The sequence below is a fragment of the Crotalus tigris genome, unplaced genomic scaffold (assembly GCF_016545835.1).
Source record: "Crotalus tigris isolate CLP2741 ecotype Arizona unplaced genomic scaffold, ASM1654583v1 scf7180000018301.7375997, whole genome shotgun sequence".
In the NCBI taxonomy this organism is placed as follows: Eukaryota; Metazoa; Chordata; class Lepidosauria; order Squamata; family Viperidae; genus Crotalus; species Crotalus tigris.
The window spans coordinates 7,093,149-7,106,890 of NW_024096931.1; the positions used below are offsets into that span (position 1 = coordinate 7,093,149).

The following is a 13,742-nucleotide window of genomic DNA, read 5'->3' on the forward strand; positions in this document are numbered from 1 at the left end:
TTGAGAAACACTGCATTAGGGAGCTATTCTGTGCAAAGCTTGGACTTGGACAAATTAAATAAAAACGGTGTTTACAATCACTGACAGCAGAAACTGCCTGTGGCAAGGTTCTAGGGGAAGTCACAAATAACCAATTCTTTGCGTCCTTGCTGCCCACAAGACTGAATGGCTGCAGGGTTCAGATGGACCCTCAAGTTTTCAGTGTCTTGCTTATCACTTGATTGCTTATCACTTACAGTGACATCTAGTAAGTCTGAAAAACAGCGTGCTGGCTTTGGAAGCAGAACAGGAAAAAAACAGAGGCCTACAATACGATGCATTCATAGCTTGATTCTCATCACCCTAACACAGATAACATAGGCCATGTCCATGTGTTAAATGAATACATGTTTTAAATAATCTGGTTCTGAAGGATTCCATTTTCTGAGGCTGCGCATTAGTTTCAGCCATACTCTAATCAGATGGGCTGGATTTACACATCAGGTTAAAGTGTACATAATGTCACAAGACGAAAACATAGTGAAGCTTGGATATTGTAGTGTCTTGGCTGGTGTGATATGGTAAAGGGTTTTTTTTTTTGTGAAGATAGCCATGTCGGTAGATCCATGATCTTAGATGTTCAGGGCATCCTTGTGTCAAAAGAGAGAGAATTGATTTGATATTCTTCACACAGACCAGAGAAGTTATCCACCTTCTTCTCAGCTAGTCTGTTTCAGAAGTTCTTCCATTTTGCTCTTGGAAGAGGGATGACTTTTCCAAATACCAAAAATTCTTCTCCAACTTGACCCAAAATCTCGTTACACCACACAGAGAAGGTCACTCTGTTGAATTGATGGCAAGGCTTTAAAGCACCCATGTTTGGTCTGTCTCTAAAGAGTTCTTGGACTTCCCTCAAACTGTAAAGTAGAAGAACTGTGCCTACTGGGAGGGCTGTAGTGGAGGGCAGGGCGTGCTCCCTCCACACAACAGGAAGACATCTAGATCAGAGTTCCCCAACCTTTTGGGCACCAGGGACTGGTTCCGTGGAGAGAGGTTTTCCCACGGACCGGAGGGTGCGTGGTTGTGTGTGCTGCCTGCATCCTGCCAATGGGGCTTTGCTTGTTTGTGTGGACCAGTTGCTGGCATACCGCAGCCCAGTACCAGTCCACGGACAAGGAGTTGGGGATCCCTAATCTAGATCTTTTCTAATGACCCATTGGAGAGCACAACATCTTTTGTCACTATAATTTACTTCAAAGCAGAGGTGTTCAACCTTGGTAATGTTAAGAGTTGTGGACTTCAACTCCCAACTTCTTAGCTGGCTGAGGAATTCTGGGAGCTGAAGTCCACAGGTCTTAAAGTTGCCAGGGTTGGACACCCCTGCTTTAAAGTAAATTATGTTAAGTCTTCCTAAATCTTGAAGAACACCCTGAAAGTTCAGTTGTGCAAAATGCAACCGTCGATTTGCTTCCTGGTCAGTCTGTGTGGCATTTCTTCTGAAGGATCTGAGTTGGCCTCCCATTTGCTTCTGAGTGCAATGCAAGGGGCAAGCAATTCACCTATGTGGCTCAGGGTTTAGGGATCTACTAGATCTCTTCTCCCGGGAAAATTCAGCCTGAAAAACAGAGAAAGCCAGTTAGAGGTAAGATGGGAAGAATCGTAGCTTGTATCCCATGAATAAGAGTCCCCCACCCGTGACCTACAAATGCGAGTGTTGCTGGGGGCATTTGAGTGAGTTTTGTTACATTTGGTGCAACCAATTATGTTGTTATGAGTATTAAATTATTTTTCATTTCCTTGTATTGGTCATGCTACAATTGCTCTGAGACAGAATAATTTAACAAAGATAGTCTTTGACTTGCAACCATTTTTAGTGACTATTCAGAGTTACAACAACACTGAAAAGAAGTGACTTACCAGTCCTTGTAGCTAGAACCATTGCAGCATCCCCATGGTCACGTGATCAGAATTCGGGCAATTGGCAAGGAGTATCTATTTACAACACTTGCCATGTCCTCCCTCCCTCTCTTCTTCTTCTTCTTCTTCTTCTTCTTCTTCTTCTTCTTCTTCTTCTTCTTCTTCTTCTTCTTCTTCTTCTTCTTCTTCTTCTTCTTCTTCTTCTTCTTTTCTCTCTCTCTCTCTGTCTCTCTCTCTCTGTCTCTCTCTCCTCTCTTACTATAATTTTAGCAAGCCAAGGTCAACCTCCCATTCTAAAGATACATTATCTGGGAGAAATTTGGCTTTAACAGAATAAAAGAATATAAGAGAGCTGGAAGGGACCTTGGAGGTCTTCTAGTCCAACCCCCTAGAGACCTTATGGCATCCCAGACAAATGCCTATCTTGTCTCTTCTGAAGTTTCACTGATTAATTGTCCATACTGTCAGGAAACCTCTTCTTAGTTCTAGGCTGGATCACTCTTTGGTAAATGCCCCGGTGTTGTTGTTTTTGAATGAGCTTCAGATTTGAAATGTGAATCCATTTCTTTTTGAGTTTCTGCTTGAACTGAAAGCATGCAGACCATTGCTCCCAAGGGGGGGAGATGCCCAGGCCAAAGAGACAGACCCAAATTTTGCCGTCTTCTTTCTCCCTCTTGCTTATCCTCTCCTGCCCTCCCTTCCCTACCAACCTGTTTCCCGTTCGGATAGAAAAAAGAAAGGTTGTCAGAATTCAGACCGTTCATCGGGCCTGACAGCGTTGCCCTTTTTTCCCACAACCTGCAGGTTTAACTGGCAGTGAAGGCTTAACCCGCACGGAGCTAATTCTCCACCAAACAGCTGCAGCCGGTTCCTTTCGACTTCAGTTTCCCCGCTGCAGGAAATTGCTTTTCACGGAACAGCTGTTCCGTGCCACGTTAAGTCAGTCCAAGCATGCAGACAGAGGCTGCTGTTCTGGATACAGTTATGCCCGAGGTGGCTGAGGGTGGCTGGGACCACGGGGCCAGTTTGAGCCACATGTCGCACCAGGCAAGGCCCTGCCTAACTTTGCATCTTTTTCTCAATGTGCAAAAGTTTTCTTCCAGCGCACGTTACGCTCCCCAGCATGTGGCACGTGGGGAAAGGATTTGAACCGGTGTTCTGCAAAAGAGATCCGTTTAATTAAAGCAGTGTTTCTCAAGTGTGGCAATTTTAAGATGACTGGATGTCAGCTCCCAGAATTCCCCAGCCAGCATGCCAGTAAGCAGGCTGCACAAACAAGCAAAGCTCCATCCTCGGGATGCAGGTGGTATTCAAAACCACACCCTCTCTGGTCTGCAGAAAAACTTTTCTCCATGGCACCGGTCCCTGGTGCCCAAAAGGTTGGGGACCTCTGATCCGAAGCATCTGAAGCTGTGTTCTGGAACCAGGGACCTAAGATTTGAGAATAGGACATGACACCTTAGAGTCGTGTGTCCTATTCTTGTTTACGTTGCTATGCAATTGTCTTTGATACCCAACAAGCACACTCTATGCTCTTACAGAGCTCAAGCTTGTTTGTTCTTTGGACTGTTGGTGAGATACAAAGGCGTTGTCATTTTAGGCTCTGTTTTATTTATTCTTGGCATTGTTCGCTAATTCCAAACTTTTGATGGCCATTGTTTCATCAGGTTTGTATGACTGTTCCTTTACAGTGTTATAGGCTCAGACCTGGGTCATCAGTGGTGGTATCTAACCATCTTTTCTCTCCGTCTCTTTTTCCATTTGATTTTTCTAAGCATTGGGATCGTCTCTATTGACTCTTACCTTGGCATGATGTACCCAACATTTCAAAGTTTTAGCTTCACGTTTGGGCTTGCAGTAGGCAACCTGCTGTCACAACACCTGAACAACTTGTTCTTGACAGGCAGGCAAAGGATTTATTCAGATAGCAGATTTCACGTGTTTCTCAACAAGCTACAATCTTTATGGGCATCATTTCCCCTATTGTTTTGTAAGAGGTTTGATCTTTATGTTGATTTGCAAGAACAATTGCAGGTTGAGGGGTTGTCACGAACCTATTTTCCAAAGCACCAGAAAGCTGAACAAGAAGCAGCGGATGGAAACCAATAAAGGAGAGAACCAACCAAGAACTAAGGAGAAATTTTCTGACGGTGAGAACAATTAATCAATGGAACGGCTTGTCTTCCAAAGTTGTGGGTGACATGATAGCTGTTTTCCAGTACTTGGGGAGCAGTCACAGAGAAGAAGGGACTGATCTATTTGCCAAAGCACCATGGGACGGGACAAGAAATAACAGGTGGAAGATCATTAAATAGAAATCCAGTCTAGAACTAAGGAGAAATTTCCTGACGGTGAGAACAATGAATCAGTGGAATGGCTTGCCTCCAGAAGTCGTGGGTGCTCCATCACTGGAGGTTTTCAAGAAGAGACTGGACAGCCATTTATCCGGAATAGTATAAAGCAGGGATAGGCAACGCAAAACACTCAAAGAGCCACTTGGACCCGTTTCCCACCAAAAACAAAACACCGGGAGCCGCAAAACCCTTTTGATATCTAAAATGAAGATAACACTGCATATATCCTTTTTTACCTTTATTATAGGTGTGTGTGTGTGTGTGTGTGTATATATGTGTGTGTGTGTGTGTGTGTGTATACACACACACACGTAAAAAAATAATATATGCAGTGTTATCTTCATTTTAGATGTCAAAAGGGTCTCTCTCTGTCTCTCTCTTTCCCTCCCTCTCTATCTGCCCTTGGTCTGCCACTCCTCTTCCCCCACTTTCTTTCTCTCTCTTTCTTTCCTCTCTCTCTCTCTCCCCCTCTCCTATCTGCTGCTCACCTGGCAAGCTTCAAGCTGTTGTCCAACAAGCTCAGGGGTAGGCAACCTCGTCTCTTTTATGACTCATGGACTTCAACTCCCAGAATTCCTGAGTCAGCCTAGCTGGGCTAGCTAGCTCTCTCTTGCCCTTCCTGCTTCCTGCAGAAACGCAGCAAAGGGAGGAGCTCCGCCCAATAAGCTTTTCAGCTCCTTGGAGAACACTGTGAGTGCACTCTCTTTTACACATACACACACAGACACACACACACACAGAGAGAGAGAGAGAGAGAGAGAGAGAGAGAGAGAAGCAGGGAAGCACAATTGCCTCTCTTTGTCTCTGTCTCTCTGTGCAAAGGCAGAGGAGGCTGGGAGCCAAAGGGGAGGCTCAAAGAGCCGCATGCGGCTCCGGAGCCGCAGGTTGCTGACCTGTGGTATAAAGTCTCCTGCTCAAGCCGGAGGTTGAACTAGAAGACCTTTAAAGAAGACCTTGTTATTCTGCACTCTAATTGGCGTCCATCAGGTTTTCTGGATTTATTCCAATTCTCTTAGACTTCAAACAGGTAGACTAAGAGACGGAGCTCATACATGGTATTTTTGTGATGTAACAACAAGCTCTGCCTTGCAGTTTTGGCTTCAACTACTTTTAATTAATCATATGAACACGTTGGAGTCACAAGATTTAATTGGGGTGATGGAATTCAAGTTTTGTGGCAGGCAACAATGTTGAGCAACACAGGTAGATTTTAATTCACATCACTGCCTACTAAAAGCAGCTTTCCCCCCCCCCCCAAATCTATTTTTGGCTAAGTCTATCGTCCAACAACAGATTTATTTAGCTCAGTTCTTCCTTTCCTTGACTGGAGATGGATCTCTGGGGTTTTGATCAGAGGACATTGCTTTACAATAAAACAAAACATTGACTCTGCTGGATCCATGATTTCTAAATCAGCAATACTTATCTGTAGATCCGATGATGTAGACCGACCCCTGGAAAACCCCCAGGCCCCTTTCAAATTCTTTATTTTAAAAACAAAAGAAGGGCAGAATTAGAAGAAGAAAAAAGTTGCGGGATTATCATGATCACCATCGTTCAATTCAAATTAAGTCAACCATAAATGTATTTCCTAATCCAGCCATCTTTCGAAAGAAAATTATCCTTTATCCAAAGCTTAAAGAGAGCCATTTGCACCCCCAAATCTGGTTCTTTCAGTTTAAATTAAGCCAGGGTCTTTAAATAAATCTTCTACCACTAAGTCATGATCCTTCTTCCTCTTCAACAAATTGTTCCCATGATGCTCTTAAGTTTTGAATTTCTACATGCTGTTGTTGGGTTATGATGAGTAACTGAGGCAACGTGTTTGCTTTTTTAATTTGAACTAGCAGCTTACTTCGATAGTTATTTAAATGGGAAACTTATACTTTGATATCTCAGTAATCTTCACACTGTTATGTCCCTGTTTCTCACTCCATCCCATCAACCATGTGATTTTAGGTTAGTTTAGGATGATAGTTAAAGTACTTCCAGATCTATCATGCCTAACAAGACCAGTGAAAAGATATGGGAATCTACGTCATTTTTTCTCTCTCTCTCTTAACTCCCCCCTCCCCTGCCACTAAAGAAACAAAGGCAGCAGAGGAGATGGAAAAGGTGTGAAATAAATATTGGATCTTTGTAGCGTTCAGTGAATATGGTGGGACAGTTGTGCAATATCTGGTAGCATCCCTGGATGTGGTGGGTTCCTAGCATCAAATAATTCTATATCTGCCCTCAGTTCTTTTCATAGGACAAAACCAATGTCTTAAGAACCTCAAAGGTTATTATGGTATATTGATGATATAACACAGGTGATACAACACAGGCCATTGGGAGTCATCAGTGGTTGTGTTGGTGAGTTGAAGTCCGAACACATCAAAAAGACATAAGCAGGGAAGTTGGGTTGTGTAGGTCATGACCTTCATCCAGTTCTATCAGAAGATGAGCTGAGTATCTTCTGTTCTAAGTCCACCTCTTTGGAGATGAAGCTGCTGAGATCCCAGGATGGCTTCCTCCAATAGTTGAGAAGATTAATTGTATCTGCTTGGTGCACTCAACTTGGCTTTTTATCTTCAATTCCAGAGGAACTCAGCAATCAATAATGTGAAGAATGAGGGAAGCAGACAAATTAAGATGGAGAAACTGAAAATGTAAGACAAACCAATCTAGTTACTTTAGCCCACTATAGCTAGTCCTCAACTTACAACTGTTTGTTTAATGACCATTCAAACTTACAACAGCACTGAAAAAACTGACCCTTATGACTATCACAGCATCCCCATGGTCATGCGATCAAAATTCAGGCTCTTGGCAACTGGCATGTACTTGTGACAGTTGCAGCGTCCTGGGGTCATGTGTTCACCATTCACAACCTTCCAGGTCAGCTTCCAAAAAGCAAAGCCAATGGGGGAAGCCAGATTCACTTAAGGACTGTTTGATTTACTTAACAACTGGAGTGATTCAGTTAGCAACTATAGCAAAAAGGTCCATAAATTCAGATACAACTCAGTGAACAACCATTTTGCTTGCCAATGGAAATTCTGATCTCAAATGTGATCCCATGTTGAGGATTACCTGTATACTTTTTTTGTTCAGAAAGACCCAGGAAACTATCCAAACTGCAGGGAAGGAGATCTATGAAGGCAGTTTCAAAGATGGTCAGTTGAGAAACTTTACTACCGCTGTCTTTCTATTGGCCATCCTGGTTAGGACCTCTTGAAGTTGTAGCCTTTGCTCTTTTGTGTGGTACGAAGCTGTGAAAGCTAACTTGTTTCCATAGGTTTGAGGCTATAGGATGGATTGCTTATAATATGTAACTGGTAGACCAGTGGTGGCGAACCTATGGCACGGGTGCCAGAGGCAGTACTCGGAGCCCTCTCTGTGGGCACATCTGCCATTGCCCCAGCCTCGCCTCCCCCCCTGACCCCCTCCTCTCCAGCAGCCACCCTGAAGGAGAGTCGCCCTGAGCGTGGCCCACACAGAGCAGCACAGCCAAGGACATGGCAGCCAGGCAGTGTAGACAAGACTCTGCCCTCACACCCCATCATGCAGTTGATGCTGCAGGGCGTGGGCAGAGGGTGTGGCCGCCATAGCGCTGCTGGGCTGCCTGGGCGATCTGCGGCGGGCCTTGGAGACGGTGAGTGGCCCTGCAGGCAGGTGGGGCAGGGGATGGGGGTGGGGCAGGGGCGGGGCAGGGGGTGGAGTGGGGGCGGGGCCATTTTTGGGCACTCAGTCTCTAAAAGGTTCGCCATCACTGTGGTAGACCACTGTAGGACAACTTTGATGGACACTGAAGGCACTCCGAAGGGAATGACCAACTAATCATGATCCAACCTGCCCAAAATCTATCTTGCTTCCATTTGATTGTCTCGGCCTCTCCTTCCCAAGCTACATAACGGTTTCTTTGGGAACGTGCAGCTAGCTGACACATTTGCTACAGATGGATGGTGTGCGCGGAGACAGCTGTCAGTCCCCATTTGCAGCGTCCGATGTGACAGCCGGGGAGATGAGTTCTGAAAGGCCATTTCATGGAGCACATGCATTCTGACATTCTGTGAGATGAGCCCTACAGACACCTCTCGGTAGACCCGGGGAGAAAATGGCAAGCTCGCCGTTTTGCCTTTCCCTCCCCCTCCCCCTCCCCTCCTCCAAGCAGCCTCCAGGCTCGAAGAAAGCATGAGCACCTTGGTGTGTTTTGTTTGCGTACATCTCTACGGGAGGCGGAGGGAGGCATGGTTCTTCATGCCATCACCGAGGTATGAAATCGCGGGTGGTGGAATTGTGATATGGAAATGGAGCCATTGACAGGTGAGGAGAATAAATTATGGGCCTGAAGTGGCCTTTTCTCTTTGGAAAGGCAGCATTCAGGTCTCAGGAGACGTCTTCACCTCATGTTCTCCATGCTAAGTCATGTACATTATTTCCATCTGCATCAGGAACATCAACCAATTAAAAGGATCTTTCATTCCATAGTTGCTCCTAAATTGGTCTGTGTCACACTAATATCCATCCATTAAGCAATGCTGTGTAGGAGCTTCATGTTGTTTCTCCAGGATCTTGTCTAGATTCCAAGCTTCTGGATATTCGTTAGGGTCTTATGAAACCTGTAGTTCATCACATCTAGAATAAGGTCCTTCTTTGGACCTCTGTAGAGATCCTTATTGTCTTCATGGCCGTGTATCTAAAAGGCCATCTCTCCAGAAGGGTGTTCAGGAGAAAGAGAATGATTGTAGAGAAGATGGTTATCCCACACGTTCCATTTGTGGCCTTCAATCTAGAAGGTACCTGGATGGATATGAGTGGCTTGACTAGATACTCTGCTTGTTTTCCAGCTTGTTTCCAGATGAGGTCTTTGTTATGCAGTAGATCTGCTCTATTTATGGAACTTGATAGATCATTCAAGCATTGCAGTCTTTCAGTAGAAGATCTCCCAGGACACCCAAGGCAGTAGCTGAGCCATGTCTCTTGAGGGATAGCATGAGGAAGCTTTCATCTGGAATCACACTCAGATTCTTGAAGGTATTCAAGAACTGGGACTTTAGTTTCTCACTGAACTTCCACCAATCTACAAATAATGGGGAAAAAAATGGCCTTCTGTAATTCAAAAATCTTCTTTTTTTCTGGATACCAACTTTGTGCAACTTTCCAAAAGGGGATGGAAAAGATAGGAGGAAAACTGGCACAGTCCATGACTCATAAATGGATTTCACGATGCAATGTTCTAGAATGAAGTCCTTCGGTTCAGGACACCAGGCCTGCTTCTCGTTAGTCCATTCCATGTCACTTCACATCAAAAGTTCTGTTTTCCCCTGCAGCTGACAACTATTATTCCAGCGCCACTAAGCATATGTGTTTCTCACTGTGCAACTCGCAGGTTTTCTCCCAGGGAGTTGTCTTTCAGTCTAGTGGTTTTGTTTTGTTTTTCAATATTCTGCCATCCTCAGAGTTCCCCAAGCTTACTGAGTCTTCTGCTTTGCTTAGGTATATTTCTATTTTAATTATGAAAGTGATAACACTCACAGCCATGAAGGTTGTTGGTCTTCGAGGAAGCTTTGAGAAATTGTTGGACTTGCAACAAATTCCATCTCCCCCTTCACCTGGCCCTTCAAATTGACTTAGAGATTGGATTTATGAGGCAATTTCACTGAGGAACAGGCGATATGTAGAAAGGTATCTATTGGAGAAATTTTCCTGAGTTGTTCAGAAAGTATTTTGGTGGTTTTTGAAATTCTACAGATGTTCCAAGCTGTAAAGAATCTTCAAAATTATTTGCAGCAGTCAGATACTGTGTTATATTTTAAGCTTGAAAGTGGACCTTTGTGTGGGAAAGCCACCTGAGAGAATATGACCAGAAATATGGTCATAAGTCATGATGATTATTAAACAAGTTGCCACATAATCGTACCTGATTTTATGAACTGTTTGAGGAACATGTTAATCAAACCCATTTTCCCCAATGGATGTTTTTTTTTTCTGGAAACAAGGAACAAATACTGGAAATTGACAGAAAAACACAAAAAATTGTGGTCATGTGGATGTGGCAAACAGTCATAAAAATGAGCTGGTTGCCAAGTGCCCAAATGTGTGTGTGTGTGTGAGAGAGAGAGAGAGAGAGAGAGAAAGAGAGAGGGGGGGGATGCCCATATCTCATAATCATAAAAATACACCATTTTTCTCTAATCATAACAGATCTAATCACCAAATCCAAAAATCAAACATTCATTTTTAATCTTTCTCAAGCATGAAGTGGTATCCATATAGAGCTGTCCGCCATTTTTAATAATAGGTAGCCCATTCATATCTAGGGGGGTTATCCTGAAATCAAACATTCTTAATCCAAGGACTGCCTATATTTTACTTATTTGAAATTTTCTGCCCATGTTGTTATGCTATTTTGTTCCAGACATAACTTGGAAGTTTTAAAAAAATCTGATAGAAAAGAATATTTATAGCTCAGGATTGACTTGTGGGATCTTTGGTGCTCTCTGAGCTTGGTGGTTTTCTTGCAGACATTTCATGATCAAACTAGGTAACATCATCAGAGCACTTTAAAAATATCTGCCCAATTTTAGGGCAGCAGGACCTATCCCTAGTTTACAGCTTATTCTGAGGTGCTGTTGCTTTCCTCACAGCTGCTGACAGACGGAGAAAACTGTCCATGCTTCAGACAGGTTCCTAAGGTGGGATGGCTACCATAGAGTTCTCTTCACCATCGCTTTCCACACAGCCCTTCTTGACACGAAGAAGGTTCTCATTCCAAGAGAGAAGCATTGGAAAAATGCCACTTAAGCTTTCCAGATCAAGAGCGGTGGTGAACCTTTCCCTTCTTCAAGGTAGGGTCTGCCAAGTTGAGAGGCAGGAGTGAACACCTAGGTCTGTCTGATGTCTTCTAGACATATGGGACTTCACTTTCTGTTGTCTCCATTTGGCACAGCTACTGCTGGTTTAGATGATCTCTGTAGAATAAAGGTTGGAAGACTTCAAATATTGTTCAAGAGCGGGAATTGGAACATTCTGTGATACGCCGTTGATGCCTGACAGAAAGTGAACAGAAACAGAAGACCACAATGTTCTTTAATACTCGCGGAGAAGTATTAAAGCTCCACCTCAGGGCCTTTGCTGTGTTACAGATGGTCATTCATTTCAGGTTCTTCAGAAATCTTTGAAAAATAGACAGGGCTTCCAGATATTTCAACAAATTAGGGGATGGTTGCTAAGAGAGACAGAGATAAGAAGGAGCACTATACAGGAGATGTTCCTATAGAGTTCCAGCATTAGACTGAAATATTTTCCCTCCTTTTTAAATTTTATTTTTATCAGGGTTTTTTTATATATATTACGTGATTCCCATCTTATGATTGCAATGCTGGGCAATGAATACAGAGTTTAAAAAAGAAATGAAAACAACAAGAATGAATCATCAAATAATTGTGCTTAAGGACAAACACAATCTGAGACATAACAAGAGATCGTATGGATGCACTCAACTGACCTCCAGTAACTTCATGTAGATGTTGAACAGAAGCTGGGAGTTCACCAAACCCTGAAGAATTCCAAGTAAGGAATATTTTGACCGATTTCTCCCTCTCTCGTCAATGTTAGCTAAAACTAGCCCTAAAAGAAGGAGCAAAACTACAAGATGGTCCCAGATTCCCAACTTTTGAGTCTACCCAGAAGCCTACTATGATTGTTGGTACCCAACACTGCTGAGAGTCTAACAGTGTACCTTGTGTGGGTAAGGATTGCACAAATATTTATATTTCTGCCCCTACCATATCCACCGGCAGCTAATCAGACATTCCGTTTAGGCTGATCCAGTCCTTACATGGAAGAGCAGAGTCCTAAGTCTACTTTTAGAGACCTGTGAAAGGAATAGCAAAAGTATCGGGCAGGTAAAATTGCTCCGATCTGCTCAAAGTTGGAAGAAGGCCATCTAGTGCAGAAAGCACATGAAACCTAACACCAGATAAAATCCTAGCTTTATCTTTTGGGCTAAACTGATATTTTCTAGCCTCACTTTGGCTAGATGGTATCAGACTTAATTTCCTAATGCTCCTTAACTGGTACTTACTAGGGAGACGCAGTTTGGTGCAGCGGTTAAAGGCACCGTGCCAGAACCCTGGAGCCTGTGAGTTTTAGTCTTGCTGTAGGCATGAAGTCTACTGGATGATTTGGGGCCAATCGCTTCTCTCAACCATAGCAAGGAGAAGACAAACTATTCTTCCAACAATGGCTAGAAAAAGTCCAGGACCTATCCATCTAGACCTCCAGGAGTCAGTGTTGACAAAAGTCATTATGGGAGTCTAATCTGATAAAGGGGAATAGGTATTCAACAACGGTGGGTTTGGAAAAGAGGAGCAAATACATCAGTGAGGACCAAGATGGGTTAACACCAGGAACTTGCCAAGCCTCAGCATGTCAGTCAAGAACAGGACAGCACAGCCCCTCCCAATGTGATGGGACAGTGATCCTCATTGCTTAATTCCACCAGGGTTTTTAGTGAAGGTTGATGGAATCGCAGTCTATCAACATCTGGATTGTTGAATATAGCAGCTAAGAGGCAGAGCCTACAGCTCACAAATCCAGCTTCCAGGATTTAAGAGACTGAGTTGTAGCTATGGAACTATATGGAGAAAGGAGCTGTCACAAAGAGGGGATTGACTTATACTCCAAAGCACCAGGGGGCAGGGCAAGAAGTAATGGGTGGAAGCTTGTTAAAGAGAGATCCAACTTAGAAATAAGGAGAAATTTTCTAACATTGAGAACAACTAATAATGAATCAGCTTGCCTCCTGAAATTGTGAGTATTCCATCATTGGAGATTTTCAAAACTGGACTGGACAGACATTTGATTGTGATGATATAAGCTTTCCTGCCTTGAGCAGGGGGTGGACTAGAAGACCTTCAAGGTCCTTTCCAACCGTATGATTCTATGTTCCAATATTTGTAGCTCAGGGTTGAAATGTGGGGTCCTTGGTGCTCTCTGAGCTTGGCTGTTTTCTTGCAGATGTTTTATTACCCAACTAGGTAACATCATCAGCTCTAGTTTGTTTTCTATGGGTGCAGTAAAATTGTGAGGGCAACTTAATTAGACTGCAGGGGTATCTGTGTGTCTAAGGGGGAGAATTGTATCCTCAGAGGTGGATATTTTTCTTGAGAAAAATAAATCAGGGTCTGTCACTAAATACTATTTGGAATTTCTTCATAGGCCACGTCCATTCTGAAGAATTGGGAGCTGAGAACATCTTTTTCTCCTTTTAATGTTATTTTCGGCTTTGTGTTTGATTTTATTTTATTTATTTATTCATCACATTTAGAAAAGGCCCATCTCCCACATAGAGGGACTCTGGGGCTATGTAAAATAGAAAAAACTAAATTTAAAAACCTAAACATTGAATATCAAATTTAAGATAAGAGGCAAGGTTAAGTAAAATTCGGCCCTAAAAGTTAAAATAGTCATCACACACAAAATAAAGGGAGACGAGAGAAATTA

The 13,742-nt window shown here is 43.3% G+C and overlaps 1 protein-coding gene across 4 annotated transcripts in view; it reads left to right on the forward strand.

Moving 5' to 3' along the window:
* PRR35 (proline rich 35) overlaps positions 1–13,742 on the forward strand; it is a 52,335-nt gene that overhangs the window by 15,267 nt on the left and 23,326 nt on the right. The window contains exons 1-2 of one of the 4 annotated variants that reach the window (XM_039349932.1): positions 5,518–6,901; positions 10,883–11,083. The exons of 1 other annotated variant lie outside the window; for it this stretch is intronic. The gene's annotated coding sequence lies outside the window, so the exon portion shown is untranslated. Of the gene's footprint in view, positions 1–5,517; positions 6,902–10,410; positions 11,084–13,742 lie in introns of those variants that run through there. 2 more of the 4 variants (XM_039349931.1, XM_039349933.1) reach the window with 2 other exon arrangements.